This window comes from Schistocerca americana, chromosome 4 (genome assembly GCF_021461395.2).
Source record: "Schistocerca americana isolate TAMUIC-IGC-003095 chromosome 4, iqSchAmer2.1, whole genome shotgun sequence".
In the NCBI taxonomy this organism is placed as follows: Eukaryota; Metazoa; Arthropoda; class Insecta; order Orthoptera; family Acrididae; genus Schistocerca; species Schistocerca americana.
In genome coordinates, this window is record NC_060122.1 from 648,290,385 (window position 1) to 648,303,227 (window position 12,843).

Below are 12,843 nucleotides of genomic sequence, written 5' to 3' on the forward strand. Positions count from 1 at the left end.
ACCGTTCAGTATTTCACTTAACACAAGTTCTCCTATGAATGGGTTCAGAATATCACTGCAGTATCATTATGCATTTATTGTTTCGTTGAAAAACCCGGTAAGGCGAACAATCTGAGAACAATTTTTGCTTTTGACCAACATTGCATCAATAAGTGTGTGCATTTGATATCTTTGTTATTGTAATTATGAAAAATTTTATCAAATCATTATTGGCCACTGCCCAAAACAGTTTGTAAAAGTTTTTGTGGGGAGCATGGGGGCTATGTAAATAGGCTGTTTAGGTTTTTATGTTGGTAACGCCACGTAGCGCTCTATATGAAAATCGCTGACTGTGCTGTGTGAATTCTGTCGCTGGTTTGCGTTGTTGGAATATTTGCTATTGTAGTGTTGCGAGGTTAGCCGCCAGCAGTGGTGGATGTGGGGAGAGAGATGGCTGAGTTTTGAGAGCGCTTGATCTGGACGTGTGTCGATCAGGAAGAGTAAATTTGTAAGACTGGATGTCATGAACTGATATAATGATTTTTGAACACTATTAAGGTAAATACATTGTTTGGTCTCTATCGAAATCTTTCATTTGTTAACTATGCCTATCAGTAGTTAGTGCATTCAGTAATTAGAATCTTTTATTTAGCTGGCAGTATTGGCGCTCGCTGTATTGCAGTAGTTTGAGTAGCGAAGATTTTTGTGGGGTGTAAGTGATTCACGAAAGGTATAAGTTATTGTTAGTCAGGGCCATTCGTTTGCAGGGATTATTGAAAGTCAGATTGCGTTGCGCTAAAAATATTGTGTGTCAGTTTAGTGTTGATCAGAATAAGTAAAGAGAGAAATGTCTGAGTACATTCAGTTCTGCTCAGTTGGTTGAAAATCAAATAACGTAAGGGGTTAACCAGTACAGTAATTCATTAATTTTTCTAAGGGGACGTTTCGAATCATACGGCACGCTCGGCTGACAATCATACAGCACTGCGGAGAGACTTTTTGAACACCCCGCATACACGGAAGTGTTATTGTGCTATTGGAATTAGGTTGCAGTATTATTAGTACCCACAATAACATTAATAATAATAATAACAATAATACTATTACAGTCATCATTATTAATATTATGGCCGTCATTATATCTCGCCCAGTACGATGAGAACATTGTAATTAGGACGAAGAAGAGCTGCGGTATAATAAATTCTCTAGGAAAGAAAATGACATCCTTTTAAACTCCACCCACACCAACAGCTACATGGAGACGATTTTCAAAATTGGGTATCGTTCTCCAGACGTCTCGAAAATAAAGTAGCCGTAAATTCGGATTTTGTCAGGCAGATTTTATAGAGAGATGAATGCTATTTCACCAATGACGCCACTGCCAATAGACACAGTCTACATTACTGGGCTCCTGAAAATCCTCTCCGGTTACGACCACATCACAAGCAAGCGCACAGGGATAATAACTTATAACGTGGGTCGCCACATCACTGGACTAGTTCATTTGGCTCTCAGACTAAGTGGTCGGCTGTATTTGCAAGTCCTACAGAATGAGCTGAATCTTGTGCGTCTCCTAGAAGACATCCCGCTTCAGTCAGCTGTGACGCATTGGTTTCAGCATAATGTTGCGCCACCCCATAATTGTAGAGGGGTTGGGGAATATCTCTACAGTGTGTACCACGAACCATGGACAAATCGTGGTGGTTGCATTCTATGGCCAGCTAGATCGCCTGATTTAACGCCCTTGGACTTTTTCTTATGCGGTTGTATCAAAACCAGGGCTTACGAAACGGAATCGGAAAATAAAGATCTCTTAAAAGAACGAATACGTCACGCTTGCGCTTCAGTATCTGCAGAGATGTTAAAGGTGCCCATGCTAATACCGAGAAGCGCTTACATCAATGCACCCAACAAGGCGGACATGCATTTGAACATTTTTATTATGAATAATGAAATTATAAATATATATCAGTCTATAACACAGATTTAAAACAATTTAATTTATGATACTCATTGTATTCGCTGTTCTTTATTGCAATCAGAGATATGATAGTATTTATGCAATCCTGCCAATTGTGAAGCACGAACTGGAACATTATAGCTTTAAAAAAGTAGTTATCATATTTGATATGTCTTGAAACAGACAATTAATATATTTTGGCCTTTGTGCGTATTGGTTTGGTCAGGGACAATCATTCTTCTACATAAAGACCTTTCTCGAGTCCAGGAATCGAACCCAGCACGCCTTTTACATCAAGCAAGTGTACTAGCGCCGACCTGTAGAACTACTTATAGCTGTTAAGTGTTCGTTTTCAAGCCCTGATCTTATACGTTGAGCAGGCTCTCGTCTCTGTTGGTGTGGAGTCGCCTTAACTTTTCTGCTTAGGGAAACCTTTCTGCGTCTGTGGTATCCAGGTTTAACAATGTTAAAGGAGGACGGCCTACTTGCGTCGCTGGCAACCTACGTCCTCAGTTATTTGCTGGGTGTATTCCAATCTCTGTCTTCCTCTGCAGTTTTTACCCTCTACAGATCCCTATAGCATCATTTCCTAATATCTTAACAGATGTCCTATCATCCTGTCCGTTTTTATTATCAGTGTTTTCCATATATTCCTTTCCTCGCCGATTCTCCGAAGAACCTCATCATTTCTTACGTTATCAGTCCACCTATTTTTCAAAATTTTTCTATTGCGGCACATCTCAAATGCTTCGATTCTCTTCTTTTACGGTTTTGCCATAGTTATTGTTTCACTATCATACAATGCTGTGCTACAAAGGAACATCCTCAGAAATTTCTTCCTCAAATCAAGGCCTATGTCTGATATTAGTAGACTTTCCTTGGCCAGGAATTCTCTTTTGCTGAGTTTTAATCTGTTTTTTATGTCCTCCTTGCTCCGTCCGTCGTGGGGTATTTTACTTCGTACAGGCACGCGGGGTAGCCATGCGCTCTCAGGCGCGTAGCCACGGTTCGCGCGGCTCCCCCCGTTGGAGGTTCGAGCCCTCCCTTGGGCGTGTGTGTGTGTGTATGTGTGTGTGTGTGTGTGTGTGTGTGTGTGTGTGTGTGTGTGTGTGTTGTCCTTAGCGTAAGCTAGTTTAAGTTAGATTAAATAGTGTGTAAGCCTAGGGACCGACGACCTCAGCAGTTTGATCCCATAGAGCTTACCACAAATTTCCAAAAATTACTGCATAGGTAGCAGGATTCCTTAACTTCATCTGCTTCGTCACCATCAATTCTAACGCTAAGTTTCTTGCTGTTCTCAATTCTGCTACTTCTCATTACTTCCGTCTTTCTTCGATCTACACTCAGTCCATATTCTGTTCTTATTAGATTGTTCATTCCTTTCAGCAGATCCTGAAATTCTTCTTCACTTTCACTCAGGATAGCAATGTCATCAACGAATCTTATCATTGGTTTCCTTTACCCTGTATTTTAATGCCACTGTTGGACATTTCTTTTAGTTTCGTCATTGCTTCTTCGATGCACAGATTGAATAATATGGGTGAGAGATTACATCCCGGTCTCACACCCTTTTTAATTCGTTCTTGGTCTTCCACTCTTGGCTCTTGTACGTACATGTTGTATATTAGCCGTCTCTCCCTATAGCTTACCCCTATGTTCCTCAGTATTTCGAACGTCTTGCACCATTATACATTGTCGAGTACTTTTTACAGGTAGACAAATCCTGTAAACATGTCTCGATTTTTCTTTAGTTTTGCTCCCATTATGAACTGCAACATCAGAACTGCGTCTCTGGTGCCGTTTCCTTCCCTAAAGCTAACCTGATCGTCACCTATATACAAACGCATCATATAAGTTCTTTATATACTCTTAGCTACTTTGTGAACTCAAGAAAGATCGTTGCAGCTTAATGACGGAGGGTTTTCGATGTAAGTAAACTGTGACTACATCAAACTAGCCTTAAAGATTTGTTTACATTGTGTTCAATTCTTGTTACTGATTTGTCGGATCGTAACCGGTAACGCTGCTATTTGTATAAATAAATAGATTATTAGTAGTGGCTGGTTGCTGTTTTCTTCTTTGCAAGACTCAACCTGTGTTTCGCACGCAACTGCAGTATCAAAATGTCAGTTTTCAACAAAATAGCGTGTCTACTTAGTGTAAGGAGGCTGAGTAGATTCCGTTACAAACAATTACAGCTCCTTGGCACCTTTTCATCCCTATCCTCACACGTAATCGACAAGTCGGACTGCTCGAAAGAAATAAAAAAGCAAAGAATGGTCGTTATGGTTTAATGACCCATCGAGGAAGAGATCTGTAGGAGTGGTGTACGTTCAAAAAAAGGAACCTTCCCGACATTTGCCTCAAGCACTATAAGGAAAACTCGGAAGTCCTAAACCTACATGATGTTTTGGGAGTGCAAGTAATCGTCATTTACCACCACGCACGATATTTCACCTTGCCACCTGCCACATATCTTCAGGTGAGCCGTGGAATACTGAAATCGGCAGTCCACATTCCACAGTTTACTAGCGTGCTCTTTGCATTTGGAGCGTGCGTCGTGGCCGTAGCTGCACTGGTAGCAGGTGGCGCCTGAAACGTAGAAAGGTGATACTCAGCTGTCTGGCGGGTTGCCGATCCCAGTGGCCGTGGGCGTTCTCTGTCGTGTCCGGTGAGAGCAAATTACGGGAGCGTCGGGATTACGTGCGTTACCCAGTGGATAGCCGCAGCTCCAGTTACTAAGGTTATGGGCCCTTTAATAATGGAACCCAAAACAAGAACAATCAGCAGCCAAAATTGTATGCCCTGTGGGCGTATAAGTGGCTGTCAGACGGAAACGAGCCATATACACTCCTGGAAATGGAAAAAAGAACACATTGACACCGGTGTGTCAGACCCACCATACTTGCTCCGGACACTGCGAGAGGGCTGTACAAGCAATGATCACACGCGCAGCACAGCGGACACACCAGGAACCGCGGTGTTGGCCGTCGAATGGCGCTAGCTGCGCAGCATTTGTGCACCGCCGCCGTCAGTGTCAGCCAGTTTGCCGTGGCATACGGAGCTCCATCGCAGTCTGTAACACTGGTAGCATGCCGCGACAGCGTGGACGTGAACCGTATGTGCAGTTGACGGACTTTGAGCGAGGGCGTATAGTGGGCATGCGGGAGGCCGGGTGGACGTACCGCCGAATTGCTCAACACGTGGGGCGTGAGGTCTCCACAGTACATCGATGTTGTCGCCAGTGGTCGGCGGAAGGTGCACGTGCCCGTCGACCTGGGACCGGACCGCAGCGACGCACGGATGCACGCCAAGACCGTAGGATCCTACGCAGTGCCGTAGGGGACCGCACCGCCACTTCCCAGCAAATTAGGGACACTGTTGCTCCTGGGGTATCGGCGAGGACCATTCGCAACCGTCTCCATGAAGCTGGGCTACGGTCCCGCACACCGTTAGGCCGTCTTCCGCTCACGCCCCAACATTGTGCAGCCCGCCTCCAGTGGTGTCGCGACAGGCGTGAATGGAGGGACGAATGGAGACGTGTCGTCTTCAGCGATGAGAGTCGCTTCTGCCTTGGTGCCAATGATGGTCGTATGCGTGTTTGGCGCCGTGCAGGTGAGCGCCACAATCTAGACTGCATACGACCGAGGCACACAGGGCCAACACCCGGCATCATGGTGTGGGGAGCGATCTCCTACACTGGCCGTACACCACTGGTGATCGTCGAGGGGACACTGAATAGTGCACGGTACATCCAAACCGTCATCGAACCCATCGTTCTACCATTCCTAGACCGGCAAGGGAACTTGCTGTTCCAACAGGACAATGCACGTCCGCATGTATCCCGTGCCACCCAACGTGCTCTAGAAGGTGTAAGTCAACTACCCTGGCCAGCAAGATCTCCGGATCTGTCCCCCATTGAGCATGTTTGGGACTGGATGAAGCGTCGTCTCACGCGGTCTGCACGTCCAGCACGATCGCTGGTCCAACTGAGGCGCCAGGTGGAAATGGCATGGCAAGCCGTTCCACAGGACTACATCCAGCATCTCTACGATCGTCTCCATGGGAGAATAGCAGCCTGCATTGCTGCGAAAGGTGGATATACACTGTACTAGTGCCGACATTGTGCATGCTCTGTTGCCTGTGTCTATGTGCCTGTGGTTCTGTCAGTGTGATCATGCGATGTATCTGACCCCAGGAATGTGTCAATAAAGTTTCCCCTTCCTGGGACAATGAATTCACGGTGTTCTTATTTCAATTTCCAGGAGTGTAGAAAAAAAGCAAGCTAACTGTTCATTATTTCAAGGTTTGCCACTGTTGATTCGACTATGCTGTAGAAGTTTAGCACTTCGAGTCTGAGGGAAACCCTTACATACCGTCCATACAGTCCGGATCACTCGCCACGCGTTTTTCATACTCTTAGAGCCCTGAGGAAAGAAATTTGTGGCTGTCGATAAGCTATGGACGATGATATGCAAGCCTGGTTACAATCATGGTTCCCAAGACCACCACAAACATTTCCCCATGAAGGTATCGATCGTCTTGTGTCACAGTGGGATAAAGTTATTAACAGTTGTAGCGATTGCTTTTGAAACATTAAAAAGTTTGAAATTTCCTGGCAGACTAAAACTGTGTGCCGGACCGAGGCTCCAACTCGGGACCTTTGCCTTTCGCAGGCAAGTGCTGTACCATCTGAGCTACCCAAGCACGACTCACGCTCCGTCCTCGCAGCTTTACTACTGCCAGTATCTCGTCTCCTACCTTCCAAACTTTACAGAAGCTCTCCTGCGAAAGGCAAAGGTCCCGAGTTCGAGTCTCGGTCCGGCACACAGTTATAATCTACCAGGAAGTTCCATATCAACGCACACTCCGCTGCAGAGTGAAAATCTCATTCATTAAAAAGTTTACTTACATTTTTCCTACCTGTCTCATTTTCGTTTGACTCCCTCTTGTAAATGTTAAGTAACGACAGACTTAACGGGTTGCAGAAGGCGACTACAGCGTTGATTTTCTACACAACGTTCTTCCATGGTACGTTTGGTGCAGCAATATAAACCACAATACAGTGGCAAGTTATTTTATGCACACTATTCTTCCGCAGTAATAAATCATCCCTCACCAATCAAAGAAGGTTTGTAATCGTAGTTTCTTCCTCTTTTGGTTATAGTTAACCCAGTTTAGCTACGGGCTCTACTGTACTCAAGTCTGCCAGATTTATTTTGTTTAACTTTGCGGCCAGATGCCTTTTCGGTTGTCAAAGTCGTTAATAACCCAAGGAAGGGAATGTTGGATCGGTCCAGGAGTGGATGCCGGGGAACTAGTGGGTGCTGATACAGAGAGCAAAACATTGGGTTGGTGCATAAGCTCGCAGCGTTTTTCCGTAAGTTTAATAAAGACAACAGACGTTTAACAGAGACCTCAGTCATCAATAACATATTCTCCTTCACTATTTACAATAGTCTGCCAGCGCTAGGCTAACTTTTAGTTTCCGCGTCTGTAGAAATCACATGGTTGTGAGGCGAATAACTCGTCGAGCCATGTTCGAACGGCATTTTCATCCGGAAAGAAAGTGCCGTTAGAGTTGTGCAATAGAGTGGAAAAGGTGAAAATATGAGGACACAAGGTAAATTGAATAAGGTGGGTGCGGAATGACTTCCCAACCCAGATCCTGTACAGTGTTTTTTGTAAGTCTAGCAGAATTCGGGCGGGCGTTATCGTGGAGTAACATTACTTCACAAAGCCTCCATGACTCTCAGTTGTGGCAATGAACATCGGCAGTGATGGTTACACCTCGGGGAAACAATCTATGGTACACCACAACGTCGCTGTGGAAGTGCGCAGGTCTTTCTACAGGAAGTTGCTGCTTTGTTTGGGCTCAACCATTTCTTTATTTTCCTTATGTTAGCATAAAGACACCACGTCTTGTCCCCAGTTACTATACAGGATCGGAATGGTCGGTGTTGTTCACGAGCCAATTTATGACGACCAAGCAGATATGTAAATATGGCCAACCACTGATTTTTGTGATTTTGGCTTAGAGCATGCGGTACACATGCACTCGATTTTTTAACCTACAACATTGCATCGAAATGTTTCACGATGGTGGAATGACCACAGTTCATCACATTTTCCAGTTATCTACTTTACTAACGTACCTCATTGACGATTAGTGCATTTGAACGACCTTCATCAAACCCCGAAGGTCTTCCCGAAAGTGGAGGGTCACTAAAGTGATCACGATCATCTTTAAAACGAGAAAACTGTTTTCTTGCCGTTCTCTGTCCTGTGGCATTATTGCTATACACTATTCAAAACTTTTTGGCTGCCTCCGCTGCTGCCACCCCTATATTGTACTCAAACAGAAGAAGATGTCAGAAATTTTCAGATTTCTCTACTTCATTCTCTAGCGTTCACAGCTCCGCTCAATATTCCCAAACAAGAGAATGACAATACGTAAACTCAAAAATTACGACAGTGAACAACAAATAAAAAATCCATAAGTAAACCCAAAGCAACCGAAATACCAAAATGAAAAACAAAAACGCTACTAACCTTTGCACCAATCAAATACATTACTGGCCATTAAAATTACCACAACACGAAGATGACCTGCTACAGACGCGAAATTTAACCGACTAGAAGAAGATGCTGTAATATGCAAATGATTATCTTTTCAGACCATTTACCCAAGGTTGGCGCCGGTGGCGACACCTACAACGTGCTGACATGAGGAAAGTTTCCAACCGATTTCTCATACACAAACAGCAGTTGACCGGCGTTGCCTGGTGAAACGTTGTTGTGATGCCTCGTGTAAGGAGGAGAAATGCGTACCATCACGTTTCCGACTTTGATAAAGGTCGCATTGTAGCCTATCGCGATTGCAGTTTATCGTATCGCGACATTGCTGCTCGCGTTGGTCGAGATCCAATCACTGTTAGCAGAATATGGAATCGGTGGGTTCAGCAGGGTAACACGGAACGCCGTGCTGGATCCGAGCGGCCTCGTCTCACTAGCAGTCGAGATGACAGACATCCTATCCGCATGGCTGTAACGGATCGTGCAGCCACGTCTCGACCCATGAGTCAACAGATGGGGACATTTGCAAGACAACAACCATCTGCACGAACAGTTCGACGACGTTTGCAGGAGCATGGACTATCAGCACGGAGACCATGGATGCTGTTACCCTAGACGCTGGATCACAGACAGGAGCGCCTGCGATGGTGTACTCAACGACGAACCTGGGTGCACGAATGGCAAAAAATCATTTTTTCGGATGAATCCAGGTTCTATTTATAGCATCGTGATGGTCGCATCCGTGTTTGGCGACATCGCGTGAACGCACATTGGAAGCGTGTATGCGTCATCGCCATACTGGCATATCACCCGGCGTGATGGTATGGGGTGCCATTGGTTACACGTGTCGGTCACCTCCTTTTCGCATTGACGGCACTTTGAACAGTGGACGTTACATTTCAGATGTGTTACGACCCGTGGCTCTCCCTTCATTCGATCTTTGCAAAACCCTACATTTCAGCAGGATAATGCACGACCCCATGTTGCAGGTCCTGTACGGGCCTTTCTGGATATAGAAAAAGTTCGAGTGCTGCCCTGGCCAGCACATTCTCCAGATCTCTCACCAATTGAATGGTCAATGGTGCCCGAGCAACTGGCTCGTCACAATACGCCAGTCATTACTCTTGATGAACTGTGGTATTGTGTTGAAGCTGCATGGGCAGCTGTACCTCTAAACGTCATCCAAGCTCTGTTTAACTCAATGCCCAGGCGTATCAAGGCCGTTATTACGGCCAGAGGTGGTTGTTCTGGGTACTGATTTCTCAGGATCTATGCACCCAAATTGCGTGAAAATGTAATAACATGTCAGTTCTAGTATAATATATTTGTCCAATGAATACCCGATTATCATTGCACTTCTTCTTTGTGTAGCAATTTTAATGGCCAGTAGTGTAATTAGAAGAATACATAATATGTATTTAACTTCGTTTATTTAAATTTCTTCTGCAGGTTCACATAGTATTCAACACTAGTCCTTTACACAGGAACGTTCGTCATAGACAATCACAATAACGCAGGAAAACTAGTAATGCTGCGAAGGCTCCAAGCGAACGCCACAATTAGACTGGGTCGTCTTCTTACGGCGGCTCAGTGGCGGCGTTACTCGCGCGAGCAGCAGAGAGAGACTGGGGACTGGCAGTGCAGTTACTTGAATTATTGTCGAACTCTGGACGTACACGTCCTGGCGTGGTGTCGATAGTGTACCACACCATAGGGAAGCCGTGTGCGCCATCTCCCTGTGACTTCTGTAATCTTTGTTTTTTATGTGATCGTATTTTAACTGTTTATGTTTTGTGTTCTCGGAGGCGGAAAATATAGACGAGTCCACGATTTGCCTAAATGAGGATCGGAAACATCCTAAAAACCACAATCATGTTGTCTGGTGGACCAGTTGCACCAGTCGTTAATACGCAATGCATATTCGACCTTGGCCTGATTCATTTCCCTACTTCGCAAGGTAGCGCGCTCTACGTTACGCTATGTGCATCTGCAGTCTAAAACGAGGGACGGGAAATCACTTTTGCCTGCCTTGAACGAGCTGTGGATTTTGTCTGGGTGATGATGTCTTACTTTAAGTGATACTGCACTTTTGATGTGGCGTGCGGAGTATCCGTTCTTCCAGTAGACGGCTCTTAGTTGGGCGAGCTTCTTAGGCAAATTCTCAGAATCAGAAACTGTGTTTGCTCTGTGTCCAAGTGTCTCCAGCACACCCGTGGTTTCTGAAATGATGACAGATCGAAGACTATTCACAAAGCTGTGAGAGTGGGCTGACGTTAGACTAAATTATCCAGAGAGCCATCATTCTAAAAAGAACGTCCAAAAACTCAACGACATTTGTTTCTGTGTCCTTGATAAACTATCATGTGACAGCATGAAACATGGTGCGTGGTAGTAAATCAGGTGCACTCCTGTAACATCATCGAATATTCAGTAGGCAGTGGAAATTTCAAGGTTCAAAACTTAAATTTGGATCGACAGATCCCGTGTGTGAGCCAAGTGGTCTTGCACTTCACCTCCGACAGAAATAAATTTATAATGCCGTTTTATGTAACGTGTCGTAAACATTGTGCACCAACTTACTTTCAGCAAAGAAAAGGAGAGGAATATGCCAAGAATCCCCGAATTCGTCCGAAATGATTTAGAAAACGCTTTATCAGTCGTATGCTTTAGCTCGTTGCTCCAGATTCCAATTTCCGTGTGTGGTCTGCTTGAGTCTGTACTACTCAACCAGAACTTAACGCTATTTTGATTACCAACTACACTTGGTAATTGCTTACACCCAAGCTTATTTACGGGAAAAAAGCGTTGCAAATGTAGGTATCTCCGAAAAGACGTTTTAGAACATTCGTCCGAAATAAATTTCTTGAATTGGCAGAGCGGAAAGTTTTTCACCCGTATAATTTCCAAAACATGGTTAGAATCTTGAGGAGATAGGGTCAAAAGATAAAATAGTTTACTACTTCCGGAACATACCTACGTCTAGCATTTTTGGAAGTCCTTCAAAGCTGGGCGACCTGGATACGCAGAGCTAGTCATATAAAACGAACAGATGCCGTATGAATATCGTGCTTGCACGGTATGCTTCATGTTTTATGTAGCAGCAGTTTAGAAATGCTTCGGCCATGAAGGAATTACAAATCAGAGAACCTTTGTTATTTTCGCTCACTAGAGTATCCAGTGACTTCTTGGCTACGTTAGCAAGAGAAGTGCAAAGGATCTTCATTACGTCACCTCACATCTAATACATCAAATGAGAGACCAGGAAGAAAAATAGCACATTTTTTGGTCAAACAGGTGAATAATATCGTGGAGATGCAATTCGAATTTGTATTGTCACATCCTGAAAAGATGACGTTAAGACGATAAAAAACATGGACTAAAGAATATGACCGAACTGCAGCTAAAATCTGATTTAGAAACGGTAGTTAATGACTATGAAAATTTCCAACTCAGTTTCATGTATGGTGCGAGGGTGATAGAGGGGTGATAGATTTGATGGTTTGTGGATGAGAAAGTGAGACTAATTCAGACTGCGACTCTCAAAAATTAGTAATCCTGAACTACAGCAAAATGGTTCAAATGGCTCTGAGCACTATGGGACTCAACTGCTGAGGTCATTAGTCCCCTAGAACTTAGAACTAGTTAAACCTAACTAACCTAAGGACATCACACACATCCTTGCCCGAGGCAGGATTCGAACCTGCGACCGTAGCGGTCTTGCGGTTCCAGACTGCAGCGCCTTTAACCGCACGGCCACTTCGGCCGGCGAACTACAGCATCTGAGTAGTTAGTTACCATGGCGTAACTGCAATGAGATGCTGCTTTTAGTAAAATAATACTTATGAAATCTATTGAAAGAAACGTTGACATACAACAGCCTAATGATATTAACAACAATGGCATTCTCTCCGCGTATTACCCTACGTACACGTCGAAATGAGATAAAAGATTTCTATCCTTTAATAGCCGCATTCGTTAGTTACTTACCTATTCCGTAAATCACTTGCATATTGTCGTTTAGGAGCAACAGATATTATACCTACGTGTTATTCTTTTCTAATATACACGTCTAAATGGAAATTCGGCCATAAATTAGAAAGATCTATCGAATGTAAAATACTTTCAGTTTAATTTTAAACTTCATAATGTGTCAGGTACATTACATCTTCGACAAGTAATGAAATCTTGTGCACTAGTCAGTTTACCTACCTTTAAAACCCTTTATGGTATTGAAGGCTACTTTTTCATCTGGTGGCGTAGTTATCTGTATTAATGTTTTCATTTCTCAGCTATCACGGATTACTTTCACTAATGAGCATTTCTAATGA